At 38.0% G+C, this 25165-nt stretch overlaps 1 protein-coding gene across 1 annotated transcript in view; it reads left to right on the top strand.

The window, feature by feature from the left end:
• Positions 1 to 25165, top strand: part of LOC134538430 (ATP-binding cassette sub-family G member 1-like) — a 270817-nt gene that overhangs the window by 985 nt on the left and 244667 nt on the right. The window lies entirely within an intron of this gene.

Here is a 25165-nt window from a genome sequence, read left to right as displayed (position 1 = left end):
CAAAATGAGGGGAGTTTTTTACACGAGAAATCAGCCAATAGAGAAGCAAATGTTGACAGAGCATAAATAGGAATATGAATTTTAGCTTAGCGCCAAATGAATCAGCGAAATTTCCGGATCTCTGTTTCTGGAATATAGAATATATATAATTTTTTTTTCTCAGGACAGAAATATGATTATTATTACTAAAAGGTCTTGTCTTTGGAGGTTGAACCGCGTCAAATTGGTAAATTGTAACGACCTTTCACTATGCATTGCTGAAAGCATCTTTAGGGTTAAGAAATGAATTTTAATAGCCTGCAATTACTATTATTAATATTATTAGGTATAATAAATTGTGAATGGTGGCGAAAATGTTTTACTTCAAGAAAGCCAGAATCCAATGTTATATATAAACTCTTTAAAATCGGATTTTTTTTCGAAGAGTATTTAATTTTAACGAATCATGGGTGTTCTGGGCTTAAACTGTTTATACTTGGAAGTATCTTTTCGTTTTTGTCCTTACTTGTTTTGAATTTTGAGTGTTATTACAGCACACACTACATTTGTGTGTATATCTTTACCACAAACCAAAAGTGCTTGTTTCAAGAACTAAACCCATTTACGGTATGACACCACTTAAAATTACATTAAATTGCCATAAATTAGAGTGATTTAATTGTTTAAGGAAATAAGGTTTTGTAAATGGTATATTAATATAACGATAGCAAAAATTGGAGCAAATGGTGTACAAACAATTTTAGGTCTAAAGGTGTCTCTCATGTCCAACGCCTCTTAGAAGCTGGAGTTTCTAAGAGATAAAATGGCAAACGCACCTTAGAATACCTTTGCGTCTGTATGCATGCAGCATGGACGTATGTGTCAATTTTGGATAAACGTTATCAACTAAAATATTCTGAAAAAACAAAAAACAAACAAGATGTGTTTATTTTAAATCATTTAATCCTTTGCTAACTTCACTACTTTATTTATTTTTCCAAAAGACGTGTATTTTTTGAAGTGTTCAGCAAACCGCTCTGGCTAAGTTCAAGTTCGCAGACACTGTCAAGGAAACCCGTCTATGCTCCAGAGAGTTCCCGGGAAACCGCGTTGTCTGCATAGCGAGATTCGAACCCGGCTCCACAACGAGTTGAGGTTAAGTTCGTATACCACTGCGCCACTTGCGTGGCTGAGGAAACAACGTAGTGGGACTACTGCTATTCGTTGATCTCGTATGTAATAAAAGAAGTAATTATAGCCTATATACACCAAAAAATATTTTTTTTTTGTTTTTTAGTATATTCTAATATTGAGCTGTTGTGGTCAATATATTGCGTTTATAACTCCACTGCCCCTTAAATCCTAAGAATCCATAACAAAATATATCATTCCCACCCAAAAAAAAAAAAATAATTTTAAAAACAAACCGCAGGAAAAGAAGTTCTATTTTCCAATTCCCTCCACCCCCCCCCCCCCCCCCCCTTCTCCCGAAATTCTGTGTACGTGCTTGGTGTTTAAGAATTTTTCCAGATCTTTTACTAACAAAGAACCATATTTACTAAAGTCTGTCACGGGTGTAAATTATTAAAAGGTCGTATTAGTTGGTGTTTGGGTATACGCAGCTCTCCTGAATACACGATTATAAGAAACACATTCCAAGCAGAGAAGTGAATATTTCGAAACCAGTCTAACTCAAATACTTCATTAAGTTGATAACAACTGCATACTTCACTAAGTAAGTGTGTCATGCAGGGCTGTAGTAATGCTACAGCCCCCCCCCCCCCCAATTAAAAAAATCCGCGTTGATGTTGAATGGGTGAATATTTCTGTGTTCCATTTACAAAAAAAAATGAAATAAAATACAGTGCAGTTAATTTCACTTCACTACCTACAATCGCTGAATCGCCGCTTGGAGAGTACTAATGGCAGACAGGCATAATCTCTGTCAGAATGTTTTATGCATCGCACAGCGTGCTAAGACACGCGCTGCGATCATTTCCTGTTTCTTGAGGACAAAAGCGTCGCGACTTCAGCACGCCTCTGAGACGCAACTGTAGCAATTCGTTGCTATGCCAAGAGCATCCCTTACACAATGTAATTTTGTTTTGTAAATGTAACAGAAATATTCATGTAGGTAAAATTACAGGTAGTTGTAAATTTTCACATTTACATGAAAATAACTGTAAAACTAAAAAATAGTGTTCGCACAAATACAGGCTTCAGATTCTTACCCGGGCTATTTATCTTGTGTTGTCTCAGTACCTCCAATTAGGGATGAAACGATACTCCGGAGGTATCGATACTTTTACTCGATACTGTATTGGTCGTAAAAAATCGATACCTACTCGATATCGTATGAAAAGTATCGAGACTTACTTGTATCGGAAATATCGGTTGTTTTTTCAAACAAAATAGTAACAGCAGTTTTAATATTTTGTTTATTAATGAATGCATAAAAACTGGACAAAGAAAAAAAACTCTGCTTTAGATGTACTTCCCAAAAATAATAATTTTTCAAGGTGTTTTCCTGTTAAACGGTTTTTCGATGCAGTGATTGTCGCACCAGCTTTGGAAAACAATCTCTCGCATTACAAGGACGTCGCCATCCGATGGCCGAGGGGGGGGGGGGGGGGGGGGGGGGGCAAGTTGTGGGTAAAAAAAAGTATGTATTTTTTTTTTTTTGCATTTGGCTACATTATTTTATATCTCTAAGGCTCTAGGGGGGGTAGGGGGGGGCAACTGCCCCCTATCCCCCCCCCCTGGCGACGCCATTGTCTCGCAAGGTACAGAGGTACCGACAATGTGCAGATACATTCGCGTCTGTCTGTATAGCTTTGGAAACACAGATTTTAATTCTTCCCATTCTTCAAATGGGTTGGCTCTTAATGAGCAAACAGAATTAGCCAAATATATTGACACCTCGTCGGTTTTTGAGTTGGCACGTCACTGCTTTGGGCCTACTGCTAGTTGTTTATGGTGCAACCAAAAGTCAAAATATTCAGTCGAAGTTTCTTCTTCAGATACACTAGTTGATGTTGCCTGCTGTGAATCTTATTTAACAATGTTTCTTAACTTTTGTATTGCCCTTCCACGTGAATTTTCATCTTGGAAATTAAGATTTTTGAAGCGTGGGTCTAAAATTGTAGATAACGTCACAAGCGTATTAAATTCAATAAGACCAAATCTTTTTTTTACACTCAGCCAATAGTTTGTTTTGTAACTGAGTGACACATTCTATTGATGAGGAAAATGTCTTTAGCTACGATGTGAGGCAATTTATCATGGGTATGATTAAGAATACGGTGATGTAATTCTGGCCGGAAGATTCTCTGGTAACAAATTAGAACGGTTGTAACAACTGAACTACCTACTTCAATATTTCGATTTCCTGGCCCGTCACCAATTCAGGACTATCTGTAACATCGAGTAAAAGTTGCGAAGCAATTTTCGACATTTCCAAAAATCTATCAAGCATATAGTATAATGAATTCCATCATGTTTTAACATCTAGAATAATTTTTTTTGTACATCCTTCAGAAATTCCACTGTCGATCTGGATTTTTCTTAATTTGTCTGACTGTATTACACTGTTTTTTTTTTTTTTTAACCATTTCACAATATCTCTAACTTTTTTTAATAATATCATTAACTTAAATAGAAGTATTGCTTATTGAAAAATCAACCACCAAATTTATTGTAAGCGCAAAACATGGAAAATGTTTTGAATCACCAAGTGTCTTTTTCATTGCAGCAACCATATTAACGCCATTGTCAGTAACTGCGCAAGTGATTTTAGACAGTGGAATATCCCAATATTTAGAATATCAATAAAAACATTAGAAATATATTCTGCTGTGTGATTTGCTTTGAGTTACTTGATTGCTATATTAACGCTGGTAATAGCTATTTTCTCTAGAAAATGTACTGTAATACCCAAAAAAACATTTCTCGTTCATAGTTTCGGTCCATATATCGACAGTTACACATAATTCAGTTGAATTCGATATTCTCGAAGCAAATTCCATCTTCACGATATAGTATTTGTCACCGAGTAACTTTTTGAAATGTGTTGACGAAGGCACTTTGTAATAAGGTGCCAATTCCTTCATTAATTTCAAAAACCCTTCTCCTTCAACAACATTGAAGGGTCGCATATATTTGCATATAAAATATAATATGCACATATTTATATTGCTACATTTTATGCCACCTTCTTTTTGCGAAGCAATTTTTTCGAAGGCAGCTTTCAATGGATGAAGATCCGAGTGAGAAATTTTAAGCGTTGACTTCGATGTCGATGTTGAGGCTTCGGAAGAATCAGAAGGTATTTCACTTTTTGATTGTTTTTTCGTGATCTCTTCAATAGAAAAAATGCAACTGCTTGTGCCATCACTTTCAGTCTCCTTTTTTTTTCTATTTGAAATCATGTCATTGTTGGGTGCAGTGTAGTCCGGGTGGTATTTCAAGTGTTTATGCAGATTAGATGTATTCCCACAAAATCTCACGATCTTGAAACTTTTTTGCAGCTTGCTGTTTTATCGTCTTTTCTTGTGAAGTATTGCCACACATTTCTCCTTTGTGGCCCCATTTTAAGTCAAGTATTAAATATTACACTCACATGAAATATTACAAAACATCATAACTTATTGTTTCGCAACATAAACATAGACACAGCCAAACAAACAATGCTGCCAACTGTGTAAAACTAGGAAAGGATGTGTTCAGAAATTTAGAAATATACGAAACTTACATCAGGATCAAACCTCAGTATAGGATCGTGGATAAAGTATACACGCCTAGAAAACCAATTGAGAAACGCGAAAGTGTACGATTACACAGCCTTTGTATAAAGTATGTTCAACTTCAATATCGTTTGTCTACTGTCATCGAATTAATGCATCGTGGAAAACATTTATTTGAGCAAGTGTACATCTGTTATCTAATTACTGTCAGCATAAGTTAAAAAAACACAATAAAATATTTACATGTTGATCGTTTTTGTTTCACTTTATACTTGTCTTCTGACCCGACTAAATAAATCTCAGTTATTTTTGTTGTTGTATACCGGCTATCGATACCTACTGTCCGATACAAGTACTTTTGACCGATACCTACTTGGTATTTTATGCCAAGGTATCGATACCAAAAGTACTTGGTATCGAAAGGAAAGTTTCGAGTATGTACTCATATTTAATAGTATCGTTTCATCCCTACCTCCAATAGTTAAAGTTATTTGTAAATCGTTCCCTGAATAACTTTCCAGTATTAACTGCGTACATTAATAAGAATAATAAGATTACCAAATAAAGTCCAATGAATGAATATTCGATTTTCTTTTTCCATACTTGAATTAAGAATCAACTAATATATATATATATAATTATGCATACATTTTCTAAGATATTATCTATTATGCCGAATTTTTTTCATATTTGCCAAAATAATCATACATAGCCATGTGTTGTACATCGCTACAATATATTTATTGTAGTATTGCAAAATATTTCTTTGCAACTGACTTTCAAAGAAATGTTTGTAAAAGTACAGACAATTTTCTTTTTCTGTGTACACAGTGGTGGCAACAAAAATTTATTTCGTAAGGGTATTTGAAAAAAAAAACTGTGATAAAAAACTTACGTCAACAACAAGGGGTTTAGACCGTTACATTATCATTCTCAAAATGTGATTCCAGGTGTTGGAACAGTTTCAACTTGCATCATTTAAAATAAAACACTACCTTTGTTTTATAAGTTCAGAGGGGATATACCCTCCCGTCCCTCTACGTTCAGAAATATTGCACATTTATGATAAAAGTTTATTTATTAAGTCATTAATTAATAAAATTTATTACATGATATTCATTTCACATTGACTATAAGTAGGGAAATGAAATATTCGCGCGTTCAATGACCTCCAGGATAGACTCCACAGTATTCTATCATGGCCCACACATCCGAATACGGCCCTGGACCCTGGAGACGGGGGCCCCTCTATTTTAAAGTGGCGTGCTACATTATAATTGCATGGTTATCTCTTACTCATACTGTAATTTAATCTTAAAATACATCGTAAAATTGTGGTAACTATTTTATAAGTCCAAACTAAACTTGATTTATAAAATTATTTTACTTAAAATTGACCTCAGCGATAATACACATACAAAACACGGAATGACAATAACTACCAGCAGCAATTTTATTAAACGTTTATCATAAATATATATTTTAAAATTTAAGCTATAAATAGCTGTATAATCTTCTAATATTTCATTGGTTAAAAAATATTCAAAAAATGATTTTCTAGTTTGTATTAAGTTATAATAATTACAAAATTAAAAAAAATGCTTAGGCCTACCCCTCCCCCAGACTTCCCACTCGTAAGGACCATGTCCTCTATACACATACGCAAATATCACATTCTCATTGCCTGCTCACTCGTGAGAACGTATCAACTCGGTAGCTTGTGATTAGTCAATCTATTGGTTGAGGGTTTCTGATTGGCCCAGAGACTTCCAGACGAACTGTGAGCCGGTTTGAGGAGCAGCATTAAGTCATGTACGTTTGTATTCTAGCCTATCGCGAAATGAATCCGCTAATTTTTCTTGTCTCTTACTGTAGGTAGCATTTGCACGCATGACGATGGTGCTCGATGTTTGTACTATAGAATAGCAGCGTGTCCCCTGGGCTGAGACAGCGAAATAAAGTGTTTTACACATCTGGTATTGTGGCACTGATGAAACAATGAGTAGTGGTACGGAAATATCGCTGATTCATTTTGTCGCAAGTTAAAATGCAAACTTTCATATTCTTGCGCCTCAGTTTATTTGGACACGCCCCTCTGAGACCGTGCACCAACAATGTTCAGCAAGGAAAGGAAAGCGAATCAGATAGTGCCTATTTACATAGAAATCAGCCTATGGGAAAGCAAACGTTAGTAGAGCACACACAAGGCTTTGAATCTTAGCCTGACACAGAACTAATTCACTAAATTTCTGGGTCTCCGACCATGGCATGAATATAGGAGGAAATTACCTTGTGAGATTAAAATAACTTTGAGGTGCTTATCACTGAAAGTAAATTTTTAATTATCTTTTGTGACTTACTCAATGTTTTCCTCCCATACTAATAGCGATAATATTTTCTTATAGCTCTACGCGCAATGACATATTTAATTGGACAATGCAGTGCCTTACACATTGTTCAAAAAATAGCGTATATATAGATAGTGTTACGAACGTGAGCAACGCCACGTCACGCGCACGTGCAGAGCTAGCTGGGCTGCATCACATGCCGCCGTAACATGAGATGTGCAGTGCGCACCTGGGTCGCCGCTTTATCTCCCTCCAGCCCTCCGCTCCCCCACGCGGCACTGTTAGTGTGACATCCGAAACCTGCCAGCTGCGGAGTTACGCGAGCCGCCGACACGTTTTTCGAGAGATTTCTGCCGTCGCGTCGTGTCGGCGCGGAATGATGCGACTGGTCTCAGCCGCGCTCGTGAGTTCCAGAAATGACGGCTGATATATAAAAAAAGGACGTCGGCCTCAGGAGAGTTCAGAGTGGAGTCGGGAGTTTACCCGCGGCGGAGTTTCCGGGCGATAGAGTGGCGAAGTCCCTGGACGAACGTTCCAGGGCGAAGAGTTCAGTTCCGGGCGATAGTGTCGCGGGCGCGGCGGAGTTCCGAGTAAAGTTTCGAGCGAGGCGTCGAGTGGGATCTCGGCGAAGGCGAGTGCGTCGGCGGTGGCGAAGATCCACGAGGGGTGCTGTGGTGAGAGTTTAGCCAGAGGTGCGGCCCAGCGAAGTGTGCGATTTTTGAAAACGAGTGACTGAGGAAGCAACATTTTTAAGTACAATTGATTAATTGGCATTTTTAGATTATTTTCTGGTAATTTAAATAGTGGCAATAAATAACACTGTGTGTGTAATAAAATCTTTAATTGGGCTATCCTTTACGAACCCCGCGATCGTAACAATAGTATGATGTATTATAGTCTCTGTAGTAATGATATACATGAAGTTACAGCATTCATTTTCTAAAACCCATAGTAACATGTTAGGATGAATTACTTTGGTAACTTAGTTTCAAAAGAATTTCTCTAAAAAAAAATACACATAATTTTTCATGGTATAGCGGCCTTATACTATTCGTTGCGTGAGTGAAACACATAGTTACAAATTACAAAAGTGTTTCCTAGATGAGTAGGTGGTTTTCTCTGCGACGCACTACAGAATTACATTACTACAAGATAAGCTTTAGATATCATCGCTTTATTCAACATTCTCCCAAAATTCACTTTTTTTTCGAGTAAAAGTATTGTCGGGGGTTGACATTGAGTAAGCATATATACGTACATATGTTTGTAATCAACAATTGCGGTTTACTTCGCAATCGACAACAAAACCACATTTACGCTCGCTTTGATCGCGTTTTGTTCTATAAGTTCCATGAGTAAGTCCTATGTTCTATGTGTGAGTTCCAAAAAAAACACAGCACTATAAATGTTTTATTTTTCCTTTCCATAAGTGTGTCACTGGGCAATGTCCCACTTCCATGTTTCTTCCAATCAACTGTTGACTAGTCGAGATAAGATAGCAATACCACACGCTAGTCGCTTTGAGATTATTTTCCCTCAAATAACTTTAATTTCGACAATTTTTTTTAAAATTCTTACTTCAAAGTTATCTTTTCTTTGGTAAAAATTTTTTCTGAGTGATATTAATTAATAGTTAATTAAATTAATAATCATTGATTAGTAAAAAATAATAATAACTATTAATTAAATTAATAAAAAGCAAAATATTTAAAAATATTAAAGAATAAGCTCTTTGCCCACGATTATAATTATAAACTAATATTAATTTGTTGCATCACGATAGATAGTAGTTTTTTAGTTGATTTACTGTTCAGTTGTTTTCATCATTTACAACAAGATTATGAACGATAAACAGGAAATGGAAATTTTCTTGGGTTACAAGACCTACAGGATAGATTCCACAGTCCTCTATACACTAACGCAAATATCACATGCTTATTGACTGCTCACATGAGAAAACGTTTAATATGAATAGCTTGTGATTCGTCAATCTATTGGTTGAGGGTTTCTTATTGGCCCAGAGACTTCCAGACGAACTGTGAGCCAATTGCAGGAGCAGCACAAAATGATATATGTTTGGATTCTAGCCTATTACGAAATGAATCCGCGAATTTTTTTATGGTCAATAACGATAAAATCTAATTTTTTTGAAGATTAAATTTTTTTATTAGTTTCATTTTTCATCCCTAGTTTACATAAATACATTTTGGTGAGTCCTACGGTTTAATTTCTCACCCTCACCTAGTTGATTGTCATTGGTATGTAAAGGTGTTTCCGTCGCCTGGTGCTGGTGCCGGTGCCTGGTGGTTGTGGCGGTGTCTGTTGCCTTGAAACCTACATTTTTGATAACATCACGGCTGCCATCTTAGACATAAAATTCCTCCAAATTCATCAAAAATACTAAATATTACTATAAATTTCCCTGTTTTGAGTGTGCGTACAGTGTGTTTCAGTGTGTGTACTTGTGTCCATTGTGTGTCCTGTATGTGTATTGTGTGTTCATTGGATGGACTTTGTGTGTAATGTGTGTCCATTGTGTGTGTATTGTGTGATATTTTCTTTTTTTAATGTGTGTCATTTCGTTAAATGTGCGTAGTCGAATATGTAGTAGCCCTGAATATTTACTAGTTCAAAACATCTTGGTCTGGATAAAACTTTTTTTTCAGGGATTATTGGTCCTTTATTAATCATAAAATCTTTTCCTTTGGTCTAATGATTTGTAATGGTTTAACGATCGTTAAGGTCTGAGAGTTCTGAGACTTTCTTGACTGCCTAAAATATGTTATATTTGTTTAACGACGAAGAAGGCCTTGTGGTCCGGAGACGTCTGCTCTATAGCCTGACATTGAACATGGCCTATACTCGTGGTCCAAAGACACTTGGTCTATACACCTAACATAGTACAAGACCTGGTTGAAATGTATTCCATGTATCGAAAAATTAGACTTCCATGGCACATCGACAACATGTTTATTTAGACGAACAATTATCTTGTATGGAGACGTTTATCGTAGGGAGAAAGATTAATAAACTCTACGAAAGTTAATTGGAAACAGAATTTAAAATTAATTTGAGCTTTAGTTTCTCTTGCCACTGGCCGAGAATCAAACCAAGGACGGAAATTCATCGGTCAATCATTATTTTAATAAGTTAATTTTTGGATGAATTTTGGAATTCTTTTTCCGAATTTCTAGGTAAATTAATACAAATTTTCAGTATGGCGGCCAATTTGTAATCGGCTTACAGGAGGCTGGTAGCTAGGAACCCAAGCTGTTTTTATTGTTATTTTTATGTAAAATTAATCTTTTCATCTATCAAGTATCGAACCAAGGACAGGAACTGATGAATTCAATCAGTATATTTATTAAAGATTTTTACAATGGATTTTTGTATTTTTCTAGAATTTTTTAGCTAAATAATTACAAATTTCAAAGCTATCACCAAATTTCAAGGTGGCGGGCACCACAGTAATAAAAGATTATTGCACTCTAGCAGGTAAAAATTAAACTAATATGGCAGCAGCATATTCTAGCAGATGAAAGCAGGATGGCTGCTTCCAGCATACGAAAACAATATGGCGACATCCTGCAGATGAAAATAGGATGGTGGCACCCTACAGATGAAAACAAAAAGGTGGTCTCCAGCAGAAGAGTACAAGACGGCGGGCGTGACGTCATGCTAGCCATCGATATATATTATCTTAGCATTAGTGGTGGGAGGTCAGTCTGTCAGTGGCTTCCGTGAAGGACCATTTTTATGTTTGCCTTCACCAGAACTGAAGACTCCATGTTGCAAGTGCATTTTTAAAATAAAATGATATTAAAATTTGATTAATTACATTTTTTATAAATTCTAAAATTCTTTCCCGAGTTTTTGGGATAATAATTTAGGATTGGCAACATGGTGGCCGTAGCTTCATAATCCAAGGTGCCGGAATATTTAAAATTTAAACTTTATTAAATATTTTTACTAATATTAACATTTTTCCTGATTTTATAGCATAAAAATACGGATTTTCAGGATAGCGGCCGTAAAGAAAATTGTAGCGATTACGTAACGATTCAAAATGGCGGCCATGACATCATATTGGTTTAGGTCAAATATTCTCAGAGGTTATTGAATACACGTAGATGAGGACTTTAAGTCTCTTTGAGAAAATTTCAAGTCGTCATTTTTTGGGCCTAAAAACGGGAAAATTTTCCTCAAAACGGAAAATTTTCACAAAAAATAGGGAAATTTCTAGTAATTTTGTGTCATTTTGAGTATTTTTGAGGAATTTTTGGGAATTTTGGGTATAAGATAGCTGCCGTGATGTCATAAAATATGTAGGTTTCAAGGCAACCGACACCGCCACCACCACCAGGCACCAGCACCAGGCGCCGGAAATACATTTACATATTACTATTGTCTACGTGTCGACCTTCGTAGTTCAGTTGGGCGCAAGATGACCTTCGCTGCAAGTGATTCTGTCTGCTATTCCCGTGCAAGGCATGGCTGCAAATGTGTAACGCCTATATTACTAACAAAAACATATCTGAAAGTCAGTTAAAGTGTTAAATCGAACAAATAGGTGTCTCGTCTCTCTGATGATGAACATTACACTGTTAATATTTTTTTTTTGCACTTTTACAAGATTTGTCCTTAGAAACTCAATTGCCAACGATATCACCTGTAAAATTGCAAGGCAGATCTTTGTACCATTTGCAATTTTACAATGTTCTGCCTTGCAGTTTTACAGGTGATGTTGGCAACTGAGTCTCCAACGTTATTCCCTATAAAAAGTATTTTTTTTACACTTTACTAACGAGACGAGTCCGGAAAAATTTGCTGTTTCATTTAACGATAGGCTACAATTCAAACATATATAACTTTTTGCTGCTTCTGCAATTGGCTCACATTTCGTCTGGAAGTCTCTGGGCCAATAAGAAACCCTCAACCAATAGATTGGTAAAACACAAGCTACCCAGATGGTACGTTCTCACATGTGAACAGCCAATGAGCATGTGATATTTTCTTAAGTATATAGAGGACTGTGAAATATATCCTGGAGGTCACTATACCAGCGAAGTTTTCAAGTCCCTACTAAACAGCTATAGGCGAACATCATTTTTACTTAAGAAAGTGGTCAGACCTCTTCCCTCCTATAAAGATGATCTGTGTTTATTTTCCGGTGAGGTCAGCTTCCGATTTTTCTTCTTTTTCGCTAGTGGGGGATATGATGGAAGTTGCCTTGCACCGATGGATTTCCATCAGGGTGCTTCCGTCTGCTCTACCTTACCGTTGTTTCTTCATATCACCTTTGTATTAATTCCCCCGTCTCTCGCAACCTAGACATTGACGAGAAAATCAAACCCTGATTCGATTTTTTTTCAGGTCCAAGCAAATAATAAAAAAATCTTACATGCTGAAAAAAAAAATGAACAGAGGAAGAAACTGACAACGGAACAGTTCTGACACAAGATCACCTGTTAACATTAAATAAACTCCAGAACTAGCACCGGAATGATCGGCATAAAGAACGTTCTCAACATTTTTTGTACCAGTTCCAAGTCAAAAAGTCCCATAAAGGGAAGTCCGAAAATGCTTCGGTTCATTACTCGATTCGTTTCCGTTAACAGATACGATAGTCTTCATTGGATTCCGGTTGTGTGGAATGCTATATTTTTTCTCGCGTGCACGGTACACAACACAATGCAAGTTTGAATAAATGTCTCTTTTGCCGAAATAACATTATACGTAATAGGGATCCAGTGTACATTCTTGTACGCGACAATGAATCTTGATTTGAAGAGAAGCAGTTCAAAGTTTTGCTTGACCTTTATACTCGTATATTAAGCGGGAGGAGTGGAAACCGAATGACGCCATGTTGGTTTCAACATCTCGTAGGCCACTACAATCTATCATTTCATATTCATCACTTTAATGGAATGCCTGGCGACCGGCTGCTAAAAATAAGTTCCCCTGTAAAGTCATAGGAGTTATTTATTTAATTATTGTTTGTGAAAGACTATAACTGAAATACTACTGTAAAAAGACAATATGTTACGGATTCCATAAATCTCGTGAAGTTTGAACTCTGCCTTTATGAAGGCAAAACTTTCAATATTAAACAATAAACATATTGTTATGACTAAAAATCTGTTGAATCCAACATGGCCTGGTTTGGTCTCAATTCTCTCTTTTGAGTCTTGGTCTCACACGTCACGTAAATTTTTTAGATTTTCTTTTTCATCACTTATGTAAAGGATACATCTAAAATTTTAACTTGGTACCACCACTGAAGTTTTTTGATGAGCCAAAACATTTTTCAACATGTAGGTATTTCCTTCGTGGATGTGAACAGCCGCGCTTGTGAAGAGTGGGAGTCATTTCGGAACGCGCCCACCGAGGAACATCGCGAACGCGTGACTCCCTCGGGATCCACACCTAAATTAGAAACAAAACTTATAACAGTAATAACTTATAATTCTTGAAAATATCCAGATATGTTAGTACTTTCATAAGTTAGAAACACGTAACTTAGAAAATCATAGCTTAGAAAAACACAATTGAGGACTGTCATAACTTCGAAACACGTAACTTAAAAAAAATAATAATAACGCCGAATCACGTAGCTTAGAAACATCATAACTTAGAAACACGCAAATTAGAAAGGCATAACTTGTAATGTGTGTTTCTAAGTGGTGTGTTCCTAAGTGACGACAGCACTCCGACTCTCCACCAGAGGCTGGAGCGCTGACCTAGGCGAGCAGATAAGCCCTGGGGCCGCTCACAGCGAGTTCCGCGTCGACGGCGACGGGCGACCGAAATCCCCGGGAAGTGGCCCAAGGACACGGCGGGCGAGGCAGACAGTTTAGCGGCTCTAAACGTCCACCATTAAGCCTTGTTTGACTTTATCAAATCAATTTTAGGAACGACTGTTATTTACGCGAGTCAATCCACAGCACTAATTTGTTGCACTGTATTTTTTTTTGTTTTGTTTTTTGGAAAAAAGGAACAGAAATATTCATGTAAAATAGCAGCTTCAAAATTTTTATTTAATTTTTCAAGGTTTGGCTTAGCATATCGAAACCGGAAAAGTTGGCTCACTGCTGCCTATAGTGTCTCTAACCCCTGGGGCCGAGGTGATGTGTTTAAACATGCACTAGATCAATTGATTTCTGAAATAATTTCATTCACTATTTTTTTTTTATGTTTTAAATATTTACGAAATACGCATGCTTAGTTGTTAATATAGCAGCTGGACTAAGTTACTGGTAACTAGATATTAAGTGAATTGAGCCCAATTATTGGAAAATCGCTGAGCTGTTATTCTGTTGTAATTTTTGACGTGACAACGTCTAATAAATCGATGAACGCTGGCTGCACGCACGAAAAATTGTCCCAGTACGGATGTCTCACTACGGATGTCTCACTACGGATGTCCTACTACGGATGTGTCCTGTTTGCTCATTGTACGCATGCGTGGAATCTCTCTTCATGCTCATTGTACGCATGCGTGACATCTCTCTTCCACTCGATTGGAACAACCATCGATTTGACTTTTCAATCATATTTTCGTCGTTTAAATTATTATCATTATTATGTAATTTAACGGTCGTCCACAGATTTTCAGCACAATCGGTACGGTTAATTAAAAGTAATGTTGAATATTGAAATACGTTTTGAACCAACAATGGTGTTTTACAGTTACACATAATAATTTAAATTACACCAGGGATCTTTTGCACAATGTTTTAAAAAATATTGCAACACATTATAAATTAGATTGGTTTATTTGGGATGTGTATTTGTTATAAAATCGTGTTATAAAAACGTAATAATATTATTCCCCTACCGTGAACAAAATTTTTATTATATATATTATATATGAAACTAAAAAATTTAAAGTATTGCCTCGTGGCCACGCGGTTAACATTACTGATTTACAATTCTTAAGTTGCCGGTTCGAATACCGGTAGGTGCAAATTTTTTTTTTGTACTTATAAAATTAAATACGGCGCACGCAACATTTCAAAAGTAATAAATATATTTGAATTAATGAATGAAAATAAATGTAAAATTTATTAATTAATTTGTACATTTCATTTCACTCCTTTGTATCCTTACAAAATAGTGATAATTCTATAAACATGATTCAATTTTATTCATAAAAGTATGCAGAGGTAGATTTTATCATACAAATGATAGAAAAATTAAAAAAAAATTCTTCCTCAATGAATATAATATTTTTAATGCCTAAATGGTTCGGTTGCAAAAACCTATTACGGCTCAGTCTCAGGTCGAATATATTTATTTTTCTTCTGAATCAATCATTTCATCAATATTTTGTTATGACGTTGTCACGTTAAACTATCGTCCGTAATCCGAATTTACAGACAACCAATATTTTTTTTAGTTTTCTAACAACAATTTTAAATATAATATTAATGAAACTATTGATGGGTTAAAAAAACTTATTTAACTGTTAGCATTCGAACGTTTTTATGAGGGAGTTTCACTGTTTTATCGAGTCGCTTGTAGCACCCACGGCTCACTCAGACCACTAAATGCTAGTTTACGACTGAGAACTTCAGAATTAAAATCAGAAATCGATCATACACGCCACGTTGAATTTCTTTATCATCACCTTTATCAAGGGCTATTTCTAAAATTTTTACTCGGTACCTCTCTTGCACACGTTTTTCTACTGCTAATACTTTCAACATAAATATTAACTTCGTTTAATATCGTGGGCGTAAATCGACGCGCAAGGAAACGTAATTTTAATCACTTGCGTGACATTTTACACCCATGATATTACACTAAGTTGAAAGTTGAAAATATTTGTGACAGAACCACAAATGCAAGGGAGGCATCGAATTCCAATTTCAGAGATATACCTTAAGAGACATGCAAAATTCGCGGATTCATTTCGCGATAAGCTAGCATCAAAACAAATATACCTTCGTACCGCTTCTGCGATTGGCCCACATTTTATCCGGGAAACTGTGAGCCAATGGGAAACACTAAACCAAGAAAGTGTCAAATTACGGCCAGCCTAGTTAAGACGTCTCACGCGTCAGTAGTCAATGAACAGGTGTCATTTCCGCGAGTATTTAAAGGACTGTAGAGTCTATCCTAGAGGTCAATGAAATCGCGAATTTTACAGGTCTCTAGTCATGACGAAACAACGGAAGACCGACATGGCGTGTGATACAGTCTCGTGTTCATAACATACGACTCCAAGCATACTTAGGAAATTGTTTATGATTATTGTGCTTGAGTTTTGACGGATTGTGCATTTGACTTAAGAACTAACAAAAATGGATATTGGATATATTTTATATTTTTTCCTTAAAACATATTGGAAGCGCCAATCAGATCACAGTGGAATGCAATTTACTTGGCGAAATCATGTTATGGTATGATACGAAAGTAGGAGGAAATTAGGAATTATTAGCATGATGTTAAAAAACGATAAAATAATTAAACAGAATTTGAATCATTTTTATCAGAATTTTTATTCTTGTGTTCTGATTTAGAAAATTGGAAATTGTTTACTGTGACATTTCTGTTAATTTTTTTCGTTACCTACTAAACTAGACGGTGAAAATGTGTTCACTATATCGTAATGTATAATATTAGTAGTTCCTCTATTTGATAATCTTGTCGGCACGGAAAAAATGTTTCAGCATAACGTGTAGCTGAATTTGGATTTTAAGGTTAAATTTTAGTTGTAATGATTCTATAAGATTTCTATGTCACGAGCTGAGAATGCTGCAATTTTTTAGGTGTATGTCTGGTATTTCAAGTACATAACTGCTACATTAACAAATTATCAACTAACATAAGATTCCTAACCAGAATGCACATAATAATTTCAGACGATATATACGAACACAAAAATTACACATTTTTTATTTTTAACGCGACTGCATTCTCGCCTGTCTTGATTGGTCGGAATCAAAGACCCAAAACTTCCAAACTTAAACTAGAAATTCGCGGCAGTACTTAGCCGCGCTCACGTCGGCACACAGGTCAAGTTAATAATTATTGTCATGAAGAAGCTTGCTTGGCTTCTGGGTTGTAGCCGTGTCCTTCACGAATAATTCACCAACGTTTGGGTTGACATTGCAGTCGCCATCATCAGGGAGCAGTTACCTACTGAGTATTGAATAGGTTAACTGCTCCCTGATGATGGCGACTGCAATGTCGACCGAAAGAGCGGTGATATATTCGCCAAGGACACGGCCACAACCCAGAAGCCAAGCTACTTCAGACAATGGCCGTGAAAGCAAAGTCAAGTTTTTTTTTCAATCGCTAAACCCGCCTGGGACAAGCCACGCTCCGGCGAAGTGCGGGGAAACCCCGTCGTGCGTGGAAGTAACGGTCGCAGCTCGACACGACTTCACGCGACGGGCGACCCGGGCGTCGGCCTGCAGTTGCCTCCCGGCCGAAGCGAACACTCTGGGGCAATAGTTAGAGACTGGAAAAATTCGCGGTATCAATGACTTCTAGGATAGACTCCACGATCCTCTATGTACTAGGACAAATTGCACCTGCTCATTGGATAATGACTCGTGACACGCGTTACCTGGGATGCTTGTGATTTGATACTTATTTGTTGAAGGTTTTTCACTGGCTTAGAGTCCTTCAGGTAAACGGTGGTCCAATCATTGACTCAGAATGAAGGTGAACGATTTTGGAGTCTAGCCTACCGCGAAATGAATCTGCGAATTTTTCCCGTCTCCAGCGATAGTCCACACTATAACTACAAAACAGTGTTCGCAGTCGCTAACAACGAGTTCACTTTGTGTTGCCCCAGCACCTCCAGTAGTTAAAGTTGTTTATAAGCCGTCCCCTGAATAGCTACCCAGTATTAACTGCGCACTTTAATAAGCATTATAAAATAAAATAAAAATAAAGTCAAACTATTCAATATTCGATTATATTTTTCATGGTTTATATATATATGAATGAATGAAACATAATTTAAAATATAAAATTATGCCCCTTATTTCGTATGAAATACTCAGTAGGTAGTATCTCGAAACATGTATTTCAAATATGCAAAAATAACCGTAGAAATGAGTTGTAAAAAATTACAATATATTTTCTTGTAGTATTAAGAAAATGTTTCTTGGTAACTGGTTTCCAAAGGAATCGTTTGTAAAAGTGAAGAAAACATTTTTTTTTTGTGTAGAGCAGGGTTGTGAAACTAGCGGCCTGCGACTTAGTTTCGCACGGCCCGCCTGTTCAATCTTTCAAATTAAGAAATGTTATACTGTCGTGTCGCAAAAATGTAGAATAAAGCTGTCAGCTGACAGTGTTTAAAAGCCACAATATTTTTTTACAGAAATACTCAAAAATATTATTTATTTCCGTATAATCTAAATATTGTTCAACAATAATGATTTTTTTTTAAATCTTATTTTTAAAATACTCGTTTTTTGTGTCTTCATCACGTGCCAAATATTTTATTTATTAGTCACTGAACACGAATTATAAGACGCAACAAATTGTTGCAAAACTGCAATATCAGTAGGGGGATTTATTTTTCACGAAAAAATTTCGAAACTACCTTAGAGTTAAAACACCGTAGCATCGTCTGTGCTTCGTGATTGGGTGAGAGTATTTCAGGTACCTACAACATATAATGTAAGAACACCAATCACAGTGATTCAGTGCGGAAGCAAACGCATCCTGAATGGCCCGGTCAAACAAGTCAATGGCCTCTCTCGCATACAGCCGTCAATTACAAGGTAAACACCGGTGGGGCGGCATACCATATGACAGTGTAATGGGCGTTCAGTAATACTATAAGCCCATAGCCCTCAAGATAAACCACAGCTAATATAATAATCAACATATGTGTTTGAATTTAAGCCAATGTTGAAATGGATCCGCGAATTTTTTTCCCAATCTCTATATTTAGAGATACGGAACTTTTCGAATGCATTTGGTCACCAGTTAGACTGCAAACATCTAAATCTTTGATGATAGGTTCACAATTGTTCAATTTACGACTGCAGGCCAGTAAACTACCAGCTAACAGTGGACCCACTCAGAAGGTGAGGTTCTGCACTGGAATTCAGCTAACGGGAAAAGGAAATCAAGATTGATTGCCCGGGAACCAAACCCGTGACCTCCAACAGAGAAATCCTCGCTCGGTCGTTCCACGTCGAACTGACCTTCCTCCGGAAGGGCGAGAGAGAAGTGCGAGCGGCCGCAGCTCCGAGGTTCTTGGAGTGACATTCAGGAAGTCGCCGAGTTGCAAAAGCGGGAAAGAAGGTAAAAACAGACAGGCCATACCAGCGCGAGAGACGGATTCACATCCTTGACGGCTTGACGGCCCTCACAATTCTTCCCCAGAATGTTATGTTAATTTATTCGGAAGATTTAAGATAGTTTTTTTTGGCATACCATCGGCAGAGACCGGAAAAATTCGCGGATTCATTTCACGATATGCTATAGTCCACTCACAGTTTATCTGAAGGACTTTGAGCCAATGAAAAACCTTCAACCAAAAAAGTATCGAATCGTAAGCGTCCCAGTTTACAGGTGTCACGAGTCAATAGCCAATGAGCAGGTGGCATTCTCCTGAGTATGTAGGGGATTGTGGAGTCTATCCTAGAGGTCATCCAAAGCGCGAATTTTTCCAGTCTCTAACCATCGGTGTCCAGAGCCTCAGAAGAAACCACAATTTAAAAACCGCTCAAGATATCCGAGTTGGGACTGTTTACAAAAACATTTAAGAACATGCTGAGGACTGATGAGTCAAAACGTTCCTTTATTTTGTTTTGAAGCTGTATTTTTAGGAGTGTTAATACTTGCTAAAACGCTTGTTTTATGCAGAATTTGTAGACATTAAACGCCTGGTCCAGACTATTAAAAAAACTCTTAAAGGGACTTGCATCAGAACTTTATCTTTATTTCTCCACCAAACGATGTTATGGTTACCGCTCAGAATTCATAGTTGCCGGATGAACGACGAGAAGACTTGCGCTTAGAGGCGATACCGTGCTAGAAGCGCCAGCAAGCGTCGCACTTATCATCCCTCGTCAGGGCAAGCAAGGCAAGCAGTGCTTGCCCAGGCAGTTTCCAGACATTGTATTTTATAATATAAATATTTTATTCAGAATAGTATTTTACTTTGGCTCGTGCAGTTAGGTGTATGTACGAGTATTTTTTACACTATCTTCTTGGGACCCAATACTGTGCGCTGTGCGCTGTAAGAAAATAACCCTTTGACACACAGAACATGCTGTTTTAGAAGATTTGCTAGGTTTATAAGCGCTGGTAGGACCGCTTTCAGCAGGAAGGCTGCCGCAATAGTTTCCTTTCGGAAGAGGGGTGGCATGGTAAAAAGGTTCGAGGAGGGGGATTGGCTGTAAAAATACGTGGTAAAAGCTACGAAGGTAACCCTGTTGTTGCGCCCCTGCCGGTGACGGTTACCTATTTATAGAGACTGGAAAATTTCGCGGATTCAATGACCTCCAGGATAGACTCCACGATCCTGTGCATACTCGTGCAAACTTCACCTGTTCATTGGCTGCTGACTTGTGAGGCGTCTCAATTGGGGGACTCGTGATTCTATATTACTTTGACTGAGGGTCTATAATTGGCCCACAGTCCTCCATATTAACAGTGAACCAATAGCAGAAGTTGCATAAAAGTATAATTATCTGCATTTTAGCATATCGCGAAATGAATCCGCGAATTTTTCCGGTCTCTCACTATTGATCTTTCCGTGGGATTCATTGTTTGTAATTAGAGTTAATTCACGGACAAGTAAACAAATATTACTTCGTAGTTCTTGGTGACTGTTTATTCGTATAAAAACACACTTTTCCGCCTTCCAAGCGATGTGTTACATTGTAAACAAGGTAGACCTGCATGTGGAACGACAAAGAGCCTTACTGATGTAGACGTGACAAGTTTCATTTTTTTTTGGCAACACTCTAATGCGATTATTGTGAGTTCATATTTAAAGTAACCTCAATAGGTACTTGTGTACATTTACGAAGCTATCCGTAAGCTTATAAAGATCTGTGGTTTGTAACCAGTGATCTTCATACATTTTAAGGTGAACATTTTTAACATTGCAGAAACTGAAAGCGTCTCCATTCAACAAATGGCGTATGCATTGGGGACAGACATATTTCGCGGAAAAAAATCTGGAAACCCACTAGACTGCAATAAGGTATGCCTGCCCCAGAGATTTCTTCCTTATAATTGGCGGCCTCCTGCAAGAGTATCCATTGCCGTATTTAACCGGGCCGTTCATCACGCGTTTGCTTCCGCACTGTGCTGACGTTAGACATGTTACCTCAAAACACAATGGTGCAACCGGGAAAAATGTAGTCGAACCGCGATGAAACCAGTTATGGAAACGAGATCACGCCTGAACTATAATGGTGTAACTGGACTAAGTCACAGATTGGCCTTTAATATTTTAAAATTGATGGTCCCTCGAACTGAACCTTAATAGTCATATACATGTGGGGAGGAGGTTCTGTGCGACTCGGAATGGGGCCCGCAGAAATTTCTTTGGGAAGGGGGGAGGGCAGCCCGCGTGGCCCAAGAGTTTTGCGCCAGCAATTAACCTCACGTCATCTCTGGATACGGTGCTTGTATGTTGAACACTATCCATATTTTGCCCTTCATGCATGCAATAAGCAGATAAAATTAAAATATACAGAGTTTTCCATAAGTAGGGACTTGAAAAATCCGCGGGTTCAATGTCCTCCAGGCTAGACTCCACGATACTGTGCACACTCGGGCAAACGTCGCCTGTTTATTGGCTGCTGACTTGTGAGGCGTCTCAATTGGGAGACTCGTGATTCGATAGTGCTTTGACTGAGGGTCTATAATTGGCCCACAGTCCTCCAGGTTAACGGCGAACCAATGACAGAAGATGCATAAAAATACAATTATTTGCATTCTAGCATATCGCGAAATGAATCCGCGAATTTTTCCGGTCTTTATCCATAAGTAGGGACACGAAAAATTCGCGGGTTCATCGACCTCTAGGATAGACTCCAAAGACCTTTACATACTCAGGACAATGACAACTGTTCATTGGCCGCTGACTCGTGAGACGTCTCAACTATGTTGTCCATAATTCGGCACCTTCTTGGTTTGGGGTTTCCCATTGGCTCACAGTTCCCCAGGTAAAAGGTGGGCCAATCGCAGAGGCGGTACCTAGGCATACTTTTTAGGATGTTAGCTTATCTCGTAATGAATCCGCGAATTATTCCGGTCTCTATCCATAAGACATAGTTTTGGCATCAAACCCGTTTCAGTCATGCTTTTGCAAGTGCAGGCGGGTCCCTGTCCCCCCCCCCCCCCCCCCCCACGGATCGACGCCCATGGTACCCATACGTACAGCTTTTGATGAAAGGAAAGTTAAAAACAAGAATAAAAGTATTTAAGTAAATAAAATATATATCCCCGGAAGAGAAGCCGCGCTTGGACACAGAAGACGGTAAAGTCGAGGGCGAAGGAGTCGCTGCTTCCGGCACACACGCTCGACGAACTTGACCACGAAAAACCTGTTCCGAGACACGCCGTCGAATGGGGGTCAAGCTCACCGCCTGCAGGGTGAGGGGGCACCAGGGGGTGAGGTGTGAAGCCGTGAAGGGGGGAGGGGCGCACGTCGTCAGCGACCTACCGCTAGTTTTCCGGCTCGCGTGAAAGACTCGACCACGCCTCCGGCAGGCACGGAAAATATCTGGAAAACACAGGGAAACCTCTTGGGAATTAAAAAAAAATGTCTAAAAAGTCCGTAAAAAAGAGAAATTAACAAAATTTTAGTAGGGCCATGCATTTTTACACGACCAGTTTCGACACTAGTTACCAGTTAAAGCACTGTAGCATCGTCTGTGTCTCACAGTTGGCTGAGTTTATTTCAGGTACATGTCAGGGCTTACTGTCAGCTCACCAATCACAGTAGTTCAGTGCGGAAGCAAACGCGTCCTGAATGGCCCGGTCAAATAAGGCAATGGCTGCTCTTGTAGACGGCCGCCAATCACAAGGGAGAAACCGCTGGCGCGGGCTCAACTTATTGCATTCTAATGGACGTTCATAATTTTTTCCGCAAAGAATGTCTGCCCTTAAATATTAGTTGCCAAACTGGATGAGTTGGAACTGGAAAAGACCCTTGTTTAATGATCTCTCGGATGGAATCCAGAAGCCTGTACGTACTCGTAGAACCACCACATGCTCTTTGGCTACTGACTTGTGAGCCTTGTAATCAGAGTTCCTTGAGACTCGTTACTTCTTTCGTTGAGGATCCTAAATGGGCGCAGAGTCTTTCAGGTAAACTTGAGCCCAATCTCATAATCAGCGTTAAGGTAAACGTGTTTTGATTCCGTTCTGTATGAATTAGTAATTTTTAAAACTGATGTCTTACAACCAACTTATTTTAATAACAAGTTATTTATGTGAATTTGAAAACCGATCTTTATTTATCATTAACTAAACACAAGACAGACAAAATGTTTATTGATTCAATATTTGAAAGCACTATTAAATGTTGATAGTTGTTCACCCAGTCACAATCATAACGTATTGTTTCAGAATATTACAAACTGGCAATATTAATTGGAGGAAAACAGGTCCTTAAAGCCCAATTACCAACTCGTCCGCCACACACATAACACCGTCCCAAATTCTCCGGTCCCCGATGCTCTGATCGTCGCACGCGAAGCCTATCTCTTCGCCCGCTGTCGCTCACCAAAGGGTCACTCACCCTCTTCACTTTACTGCAGCTCGCAGGTCGATATTTCTTTTTAAACTGCCAGTTCGTACTGTGGAAATGTCACGTAGCACTCCGAAGCATCGCTTCTACTTTAATACTCGAAGCTACAAGAACAATTGCGTTCTAGTTACGCCACTTCATGCCGTAGACGGGGCTCTGGAAAGGTGTCGGATCCTCGATAGAGACAGAGAGGCGCCGCTGCTAATCGTATTTCCGTGTAACGGCAAGGGAGGGACGGGAGAAGGTGGAGCCTCCCCTGGATCACCCGCTAACCGGCGCGCCGGGCTGACTGACCTGCCTCGTCTCCAGAAGCCTCGCAACACTGACCTTGTCTCTGGCATCCTCGTAACAGTATCGATAGAAATCACGACAGCGCAAATAGTGTATACTGTGTAGTTTGATATATTTAATTACCTGGTGAGATTGATAAGATAGGAAAAAAATACATTTAATTCAACAAGGAAAACAGGGAAATCTAATGGAAATTGCTTAGAGTTAGAGTGAAGGAATTTACTATCAGTGCCAGACCAGGCGTGCTGTATTTTCTTTTTTGAGACAGAATAGGCTGAACCAATACACAACCCACAGCAGAAGAATAATGTAATCGCAAGCAATATGTATAAGAGATCTCACAAAACAATGACCAATGACCATAATAATTTTACCCGGGCATGTAGAAGATTTTTGAAGCTATCCTAGAGGTAACTGAAACCGCAGCTTTTTCCAGTCCCTAGCAATTTACCAATAGCAAATCCCATCTTTGAGGTAATGCCAAAACACAAGCTCCCCCATGATAATTAAATCAGCCAATGAACAGATGACATTGGCCCGAGCATATTAAGACATTTACAGTCCAACTGGCAGGGTATCAAACCCTGCGAAATTCTTTTAATCACTTCAGATTTTACAGTTTGGACACTGCTGAAGGCTTAACCTTAACTACCCAAGATGCAAAGTTCTGTTTTGGCTGATACCAGATTTATATGAACAAACCTTTCGAAAATGGAACTAAGAAATTAAAGTAATTTCCTAGCTGCGGTAAAAGTAAATAGGTGCGTGTACTGATATATGCGCGTTAGAAGTTATACTTACTTGGCATACTAAAAATCTAACTTTAATTTTGTAGTTAATAGAAATAAAATAATAAAAGGACTGATGTGATATAAATACGGTTGGTAAAGTGTAAATTAAAAAAAAATACTCAGTATTCAGTGTTAATATTAACACATGTATAAAATTAATTATTTATTTTAATAAAATAATATAGATAAATTTATTTTATAATGAAAATCAATATATATCCTGAATGTAATTTCTAATTTATTAATTTAAATTTTTTAGTAATAATTTAA

This window comes from Bacillus rossius, chromosome 13 (assembly GCF_032445375.1).
Source record: "Bacillus rossius redtenbacheri isolate Brsri chromosome 13, Brsri_v3, whole genome shotgun sequence".
NCBI classification, from domain to species: domain Eukaryota; kingdom Metazoa; phylum Arthropoda; class Insecta; order Phasmatodea; family Bacillidae; genus Bacillus; species Bacillus rossius.
Note: the sequence above shows the minus strand (reverse complement) of the source record. Positions and strands in the feature narration are given on the sequence as shown.